The sequence below is a fragment of the Culex quinquefasciatus genome, chromosome 3, assembly GCF_015732765.1.
Source record: "Culex quinquefasciatus strain JHB chromosome 3, VPISU_Cqui_1.0_pri_paternal, whole genome shotgun sequence".
Lineage (NCBI taxonomy): Eukaryota > Metazoa > Arthropoda > Insecta > Diptera > Culicidae > Culex > Culex quinquefasciatus.
In genome coordinates, this window is record NC_051863.1 from 45,014,650 (window position 1) to 45,023,070 (window position 8,421).

Consider the following 8,421-nt stretch of genomic DNA (forward strand, 5'->3'; position numbering starts at 1 on the left):
TCTGAATACTCAATGAGACACAGCGTGGCTGATATAATATTCCATCGGTGAAAATTGCGTTTTTCAAAATTTTAAAGTTTTTAATTTTTGGTATTGATTTTCAATTGATCTGGCCTTCTTGGTGGATCGACCTTTTTAATTTTTTTTTAACAATTTATTTAACAAATTTTTAAAGAAATCTCTTGCCTTTAAAACGCTTTTTAGGGTTTGTAAATCTGTTTCGATTGTCAAAAGATATTCCACTTTAAAGACATCCGTTTTTTATGCGACATTAGTTTGACCTTGATCCTCTCAGACCATGTTTGTCACTCAAAAATCAGCCAAAATAATGGCAGAACATCTGCTCGAGTTTTGGCTCAGAAAGATTCTTTAAAGTACTAAAATTATAATTATTGTTGTTCCTGGAAGAATTTCAACTATTCTTAATAACGTAAAATGATGATTTTGTGTTAATAATGCAATCGATGCCTCTCCACGTGTTCACCGTCTCATATGGGGCGTCGTGGTTTTCACCTAGCCGTCATAGCATACTAAGGAAATGCGATGCTTTTGAAGGATGAATCGTTGGTTTTGGAGACACCGGACGTCGATCCAATGCGCACCTTGGGGACAGAATGGACAAGCCTAATTCCTTCTGGAATGTGTTCATTGGACCATCCCCTACACACCTGTCTTTATTCCGAGTGAATCCATGTTGTCCCCAGACCTGTAGGAACGATTGAACGAAAAGCACAAAAATCCCATAGTAATTTCCATGTAAACTTTAAACCGCTGGGGACAGGCCAATTCTCAACCAAATGGGCTGATATTTGGCATGAGAGTCCCTATGGGTATCCTCTACTAGGGGAACCTCGGTTTGCCTGATTCTGAGAACTTTTTTGTTTGGCTGAAACACCCTAATATACAGTCAAGACTCGATTATCCGAAGGCCTTGGCAAAATTTCACTTCGGATAATGGAATCACGGATAAAAAATATTTTCGTTGTCTTATTTTTTATTGTTGAGCTTTAGTATGACTCCTAAACTAGTTCAAACTGATTTAGATTTTTTTTTATCCAAGATGGCGACCAAAATGGCGGTGATGAAATATTGAAAAAATGCATTTTATTATTTAATAAGCAATCAACTATTCAAATTTGATTAAAATGGGGTCTCGAATTTGATATTAAAAGTACGAAAATAAAAAAATACGATTTTTTTTGTTTGTGATTCGATTATTCGAAGTTCCATATAATCCATCAGATAATCAAACTTCGGATAATCGAGTATGGACTGTATATAGATTCTGAATCAGGCCACAACTTTCTACGTATAAATCTCCCATGGGATATCTCGGTTTATAATATTTAGTTTCAGCCACGCCGTGACGAATCTCAAGTATTTTCAAAGCACCAAATTTTTAATTTCTTCGCCACATCCACGTTGTGCTGATTGCTTCCAAGCGAGAAATTTTATTCCCAAACAAAAAACTGATTCTTCTGCCTCTGCTAGGCCATCCGTTCTCGGGTCAACTCGCAGAAGGATTATTGCGTTGGATCCATTCTTATGATGAGTCAATGAATCTAAAATCATCCAAACGCAACCAGTCAGACGAAACTTTAATCTACCCCTTCACTTTTAGCACATCGTCGCCGTCGTGCATTTTGGGCCAAATTGAGTTAAGAACACCATTTTGAGCAGCTCACATTGCCTCGCCTTTTGACAATCACAGATCCTCAAAAATCGATTTTAATCCTGAGATATTCATAGAAATCCGAAAAACTCCGTGCATTGTTATCACTTTTCATATGAAAATAGTTTCAATGTTGTCGTGCTATCTTGTTAGACTACCGTAAACATTTGTAATTATAACTCGGAACTCCAGCAATCAACTTCAACCAAACTCCTTTTTGATTATTCAAGGTCAAACAAGGTTTTCTCGGAAAGTCTAAATGTTGGGTGCGACAAGATAGCACGACGACGTCGACATGCTAGACTGCGATCAATCCGAAATGTTTTGAGCACCGTCAATATCGGCAGCTCTTTGTGCTAAAAGCTTGATGACTGCGGACTTGCTTTCTGGCGCAAGTCACGACGGTTGACAAATTTGAAAAACCCCGCGAATACCTGTTTCTCGAAGGGTACAAACGCCGGGCGCTGGTGACTCTCTTTTAACACCCACCAATGAGTTTATTCAATTCAACTCTAATTGCCAAATTCCCAATGACCGAAATTGGTGACTTATGTTTCCGCTCTCGTATGGCACGGCGATCTTTTCTCTACAAACCTTAAGATTACCTCAGCCGCGGTCCAGAAATTCATCCCGCTCCAAAGAAGAAGCTTTAATCGGATGATCTGATGCGGCCAATTGGCCAGAATTGGTTCCAGGGCCCCTGTTGCCACCGGCACTACCTACCTAAACAGACCTCTATACGTGTGCCTTGTCGGTTATAAACCTCAAAATGGAATATTTTTGGCAATTGCACGCGGTCTAAAGTGACTTAAATGGAATAAACGACGCACTTGCGCTTGTCGTGCGGGAGTTGCTGAGCTTTCTTCAAACAGCCGACTGTTTCTTAACGGTTTCGCGACATTTGAACACAGTGAAAACTTTAAAATTCAAACTATTTCTGTTTTTACTATAAAATTAAGCAGCATCAGCGTTAAAATTTATCAAAATTTCATTCAAATATTTTCTTTAGTCGTGTCAATTTTATCCCAAGATCAAGTTCGTTTGACGTTTGATTAAAGCCGACCAACGGTCAATTAATGTAGCAGCTATCCAAGTTTTAAGAGTGTGAATCGTTTTGTTGGAAGACGTTCAAATTCACGGCCACTTCACCGCCTATCTGGACACCGCACATTGTTGTGCTATATAACAGGTTGAATATACCTTATTCCTAGAAGATTCGCCTATCCCATAAAGAAAGGTTAGTGGAAGGTGACCCTCGCTAGAGTTTTTGGGTACATTAAATGAGGCGGAGCTGATCAAAGTTGGCTATTTTTTTATGAATTCAATGTTCTGGTAAATTTTATTCTTTTCTTTATTATATTTGCGTTTTTTTCTAAACATCGTTTTTTTAAATCGCGATAGTTCGTGATAGTTACACGTTAACCTCTTATATTTATTTATCAAAATTCTGTAATTGTCTGCTCTACAACCTTGTAGAACATTGTTATGCTCTAAAAAATAATTTGTCAGAGTTAGAAAAAACACGCCACTCTAAAATTAAAATTTGTGTTCTAATTGAAACAATGACCCTTCTGGATTGTTTCAGATTCGAATAGTACATTAAATTTCCCTTAAAATTACATGTCCCAAATTTGTTTACAGTCGGGTAACGAAAAATGGCAGAACTTTAGAACTTTTTATGAAAAATACGCTTTTTCAGAATTGTAAGTAAGTAAGCCATCAAATTAGGCCATTTTTACACACACGTCCTTTAAACACAACATTTCCTACCCATCGTCATTTCAGGCTGCGAATTATTGAAAAAAAATGAGCAGTTCTCTGCCAAATCCGGAAATGTATTTTATTTGTATTTTTTATTTGGCTCAAACTTTGTTGGGTCCTTTTCTACGACCAAAGAAGCTATTTTGTGCCATTGCAATTGCATCGGTTCATCCATACAAGTCTCCATACAATTTTGGCAACGTACGTAAATATTCTAAAATCTGTAACTTTTGAATGAATTTTCTGTTCAATTTGGTGTCTTTGGCAAAGTTGCAGGCCAAGGATTGATACCTAAGAGCATGCAATGGCACTGACCTTGTTGCGTGCTCTCCGGTTGACGTTCACGTAAGGAACATCCTGGAAGGAGCGTAACTAACTACATCCGTAGTTCTGTTAGATCATCCGAATTATCTTGATCAGAACAGTATAGCTCTGGTTCCTTGCGAGTGTCCTATTTTCTTACCTCCACGTTGGCTTGGTTTTCATGATGACCTAGCTGGTGGCCTGTGGAAACGGATCGTAAACCTTTGACCACCGCTGGTCAGAATCGAGACGGCTAAAAGAAAGGGGCGCGACAATGTGGGAAAGGGAAGTAATTTGTGATTGTAGACGGTATTGTTTTGATTCGCAGTATGTTGAGTCAACTGCTGTGGATGTACCTGAAACATCGCACAACGGGGTTTCTCTTCTCTTCATTCTCAGCTACCACCTATCTCCTATTTTTATTTTGCTCTTCTGATTCCCAATTCTTCACTGATTCTTCTATTTAATTTCCAACATTTGATTTTAATTTTACTAACTTTTGATTCTCTTATCTCTCAAAGCTTTTCCACTCTTTTCTATCAATTGATACTGCTGTAACAAACTTTGTTTTGTTTTTTTTTTCCTTAAAAATATACTTTTCCTTATTGTACTAGTAATATCAAGTCTATTTATCATTCGCCTAATCTTTTTTGATTTTATTGCGAATTTATTTATTTGAATAATTCTTTATCTGTATCTTTTGTTTTGTATCTCTATTTATTAACTATTGTCTAATTTTACATCTAATACATCTAGCTTCTCATTTTTATTCTTCAAAATACGCTCATCATTCTCTTACTATTGATACTTGATTTTTATAAAATAAATTCACTTTTACCGTCTATTGTTTTCAATCTTCGCCCTTTTTTTCAAACAAGTGAGGTTTGAACCCTTACTCAATTTATGGAATGGTTAAAGGATTAACACAAATATTACTATTGTACTTTTGAAAAACTTTTCTAAAATGCTTAGGACCAAAATATTGTAACAAAACACCGCGACAGAAGAAATAGCAACAGATTAACACGACTCAACAATAGGGAAGATTTCAGGAGAAAACAATACACAGTAAATAACAATAAGTTTTTGAATTCAAACTAAAAATATAACAGTTTTTGCTTTAATGAAAGTTGTTAGGCACACTTTGAATGGTTAGGCGCTTATACTTACATCAAACCCTACTTAATGTACCACCCCCGGCCGAGTTAAAATGCGTAACCGGAAAAGAAGGTGTGCATGCCTGGCACGAACACTCAAAGCGTGTTCTAGCGTGCTGCTCGTACTGACTCAGAGCAAGGGTGAGATGTAGGTGTAAGGGCAGTGCGTGTTCGTCGGGAACCTAGTGCATAAGATCGGTCAAGGCCCGTTCTTACACTGAAAATTGCGAATTGCGAATTGCGAATTTGGTGTCTTTGGCAAAGTTGTTGGACATCTAAGAAAAAATAGGTACACCGAAAAAATTGCCGATTTTTTTTAACTTTTTTCACAAAACAATCAATTTCCAAAAATATTTATTTTTTATTTTCGAGATTTTTTGACATGTTTAAGGGGACAAAAACACGCAACTTTCAGCCATAGAGAAACCGCCGCGTTATGATGTTTTTTTTTAAATAGTGATTTAAAAAAAATGAAATTTTACAAAAAAATGGCTTAATTTTTTTAAATGGAAAATCGGCCTAATTTTTTTAAATGGAAAATTAAATTTGCAATCGAATAGTACTTTACAATTTTTTTGAGATTAGGCTCCGTTTTCAAGATAAAGCCATCGAAAGTTTGAATTCAGCGAAGTATTGGCAGTTTTTCGATTTTTAAAAATAGTGACCATGACTGACCATTTCTGAAAATATTTTTTTGAAAAGTTCAGAAAATTTGCTATAAAATTGACTAAGATTCAAAAAATGGAGCTCGGATTCGTGATCAGGGACAACCCCTTAGGACAAAATTTCACGCAAATCGGAACAAAAAATAAAAAATCAGTTTTCTAAAATACGTATTTTTTTTATTTTCGAGATTTTTTTTATCTGTTTTGGGGACAAAAATCCGCAACTTTTGAGCCATAGAGAAACATGGCCAAAAAATCTGCCGCCGAGTTATGATTTTTTGATAAAATTGTGATTTTTGGAAAAAAATCGAAGTATCATGCAAAATTGAATTTGCAATCAAAAAGTACAGTCATCCCACATATTCGGAACAATTTTGTCGTAATTTGTCAATAGAATGCAAAATTCAACTTTTCTGCCGACCCTGCTATTTTTAGGGCCTTTATTTGGACACTCTCTTGCTATTTCACCAGTAAAAGTAAAACTTTTCGCTCATTCGTGAAGAGGAGCGCTGCGCGAGCTAGCTCACGTTTGCCCGCGCTCACGTTTGCTCCGATTTTTTCAGCTCGCGTTTGCTCCACGCTCGTGCTCGCGCTCATATTTCGCTCACGGAGCGCTCATTTTGGACATGTCGCTAAAAATTTAACGTTTTTGAGAAAGTTTTTTTTTTCAATTCTAGTTGGATTTTTTGCGTCAGGTGCAGTAGGGCTGTGGAAATATGACTTTGTGAACAAATTTTATGATATATGAATTGGAATAGCTTATTTTCATCAATCATGTTTTTAAATAAAAGGTTGGATTCGCAAGGGTCAAATAATTTTTTAGACATACAGTCGAATGTATAAATATTTTAGAATTCAAAAGCCTTATTGTAGCAGAGAGGGGCGGAGGGGTATAGACGCCTGAATAAAAGGGTCTGTAAACCTTATAAAAACTTACAAAACAATGAATTGATTCAAGAGGATTTATGATTTGGTAAGCTCGATTCAAGGTTAAATGCTTGTTTGATTAACATTCCAACGCCCAAAAGGCTCTAAAAAAGTTGGAACGGTAACTTCAACTCAATGGTTCTCGAGCTTAACTCAACCAATCAAGATGATTCTTCTTTCCCGTGATTTTTTAGGATGTCTAGATGATTCTAGAACTTTTCAGCACTTAATTTGATCAAATCTGTAATTTTTGCAATCAAAAACATCGTTCTAACTTTTTTTTTCGCGTGTAAAAAAAAATTCGCCAAAAATTCCGCAGAGGCCGTCGTTTTAAAAAAAGGTGGAACGATGTTTTCGGTCGCAGAAATTACAGATTTGATCAAATCAAGTTCTGCAAAATTTTAGGATCATCTAGACATTCTTACTAATCACTGAAAACAAGAATCGTCCCGATTGGTTGAGTAATGCCCGAGAACCTTGCGAGAACCAGCGAGTTGAAGTTACCGTTCCACCTTTTTTGGGAGGCTTGGGCGTCCGTGTAAGTTGAACATGCGTTGGGCGTTCCAGTTTTAAAAATATAACATTAAACTGTTTTTATGTACCTAATCAGTGTTTTGACTGCATTTCCAGATTGCGGGTCAGAATGAGCTACCATTAAAAAAAAGTTATTCCGTTTATTAAATCTTTCAGTGATTCAGTGATTAGAAACGGCTAATCATTGTTGTTATAAGGTTAGTCTTTATTTGGCAAACATTTTAGAAAATAGGGTAACATTTTTGAAACAGTTCTATTTTAAATATATGCCTCAAAATTCCTAAGAGTTGAAATAACCCTTTTGACTCAAATCAAATAAATTGTCAATATTTTTCACCACGAAAAGGTTGGCTCTTCTTCCAACAAGTGAATTTTATTCAAGACTATCGCAACAAAACCTCTGAAAATATTCAATTCTGGAGTTTTTTTTTGAAAAGGACCTACAAACCAAATTTTAAATTTTTGCTTTTTGGGTGTTTTTAGAACCGCCTTGAGTCAGGGGCATTCAAAAACACCCAAAAAGCAAAAAATGAAAATTTGGTTTATAGGACCTTTAAAAAAACTCCAGAATTACAAGTTATATATGATTTTTTGAACAAGGATGATTGTAACTGTTTAAAAGATTATTTAAAAATAAATAAAATATACATAAATTGTCAATATTTTTGTACATAATGACAATACAATATGGTCCAATATGGATTTGATTTGTGAACTAACAGTGCATCTCTTCACGTCAATGAATGTTTACATTATGAAATTAGTTTTTTGTTCCTTGTTCGAAAAATGTCTAGATTTTAAATAGAACGTAAATTTCGGTTCGCTGATCAAATCCATTTCATTGCCTACTTTTGTTTGTTCGACCACTTTCTTGTTTGTTTTTGCTGCCTGTGCTGAAATAGTTCTAGAAACTTCGTTTCAAACAGGCAGATGCTTCAACAGGAAAAAACAACTACCTACTTTGGCTCACCAGCTCACGTGAGCGCAAAACGCTCCGGTGAGCGTGAGTGAGCACGAGCTACCTGATAAAAACTCACGCTCCAGCTGGAGCGAGCAAGCCTTCCGTGAGCGCTCGCTCATTCGCAACCCTGGTCTATACATCAATCGAAAGATAGCAAGAAAAGCTTTCACATGAAGGTAAAAGTAGATCATTATGTAAAATTATCGATTTTATATGATTTATTGAACATTGGTCGATTTGTAAACTGTTCCGAATAAGAGGGATGACTGTACTCTATTTTTTTGCGTAATATTCAATGTTTGGCCCTTTTAAAATATTAGTCTTGAATTTAAAAAAAAAAATAGAAAACTTCAATTTTCGTGTATCTCTTCCTTGAAGCGGCTCTATCTCAGCAACCCGAGGTCCAATCTCCAATGTCTCGTAGACAATTTTATAGCAAAT